General features: G+C 34.6%; 1 non-coding gene across 1 annotated transcript; it reads left to right on the top strand.

Annotated features, from left to right (window-relative positions):
• Positions 1 to 327: 327 nt before the first annotated feature.
• On the top strand, positions 328 to 468 carry LOC119467886. The gene has a single exon (XR_005196523.1). It is a non-coding gene; the product is annotated as a U4 spliceosomal RNA (small nuclear RNA).
• Positions 469 to 713: the final 245 nt, after the last annotated feature.

The following is a 713-nucleotide window of genomic DNA, read 5'->3' as shown; positions in this document are numbered from 1 at the left end:
TCAGCCAAGATTAAATAATGTAGTTTTATTTTCATTGTGTGATTTCTATAGTCAATCATCTCTTTATGGCAAATGATACTGGTTTTTCAATTATGATAATGATATCAAAAATCCTTTTTAGTAAAACTAAGCAAAATGAAAGCCAATTCAAAGAAACAATTAAGGACATCATTGTGCAGATAATATGTGGAAATGGTAAGAATGGTGACAATGGGACATAAGTTACTAAAATTTGGGATACATTGGATTAGAAGAAAATAAGCCCCCAAGAGACCAATAAGAAGGATACTGCAACAGCACATGAGAGATTTTAAACTCCTTGATATCAGCTTTGCACACTGGCAGCACTGTAGCCAACGAGGTTTATCCGAGGCGCGATTATTACTAATTGAAAACTTTTCCCAATATCCTGCCATGATGACTTGAAGTATAGTCAGCATTGGTAATTTTTGTCAGTCTCTACAGAGACTGAATTATATATAAAAAAAGAAACTCCTTGATAAAGAAAGACTTATCTTCTACTAATTTTTGTTTTCCTCTCAGGAATAAGTTTGGAGGGCAGCAAGAGTGACTGTCAAGCTAGGAACCTCATCAGCAATGCAAAACATTGTCACAGATGTTGAGAAAGACCCCGAGGTTAATGCATTCTTTCCAACATTAGGTCCAAAAACTTCTCCTGAAAAGCTACCTTAAATCTAACTTTTGAAAGTACA

This window comes from Cebus imitator, unplaced genomic scaffold, assembly GCF_001604975.1.
Source record: "Cebus imitator isolate Cc_AM_T3 unplaced genomic scaffold, Cebus_imitator-1.0 Scaffold345, whole genome shotgun sequence".
Taxonomy (NCBI): domain Eukaryota; kingdom Metazoa; phylum Chordata; class Mammalia; order Primates; family Cebidae; genus Cebus; species Cebus imitator.
Note: the sequence above shows the minus strand (reverse complement) of the source record. Positions and strands in the feature narration are given on the sequence as shown.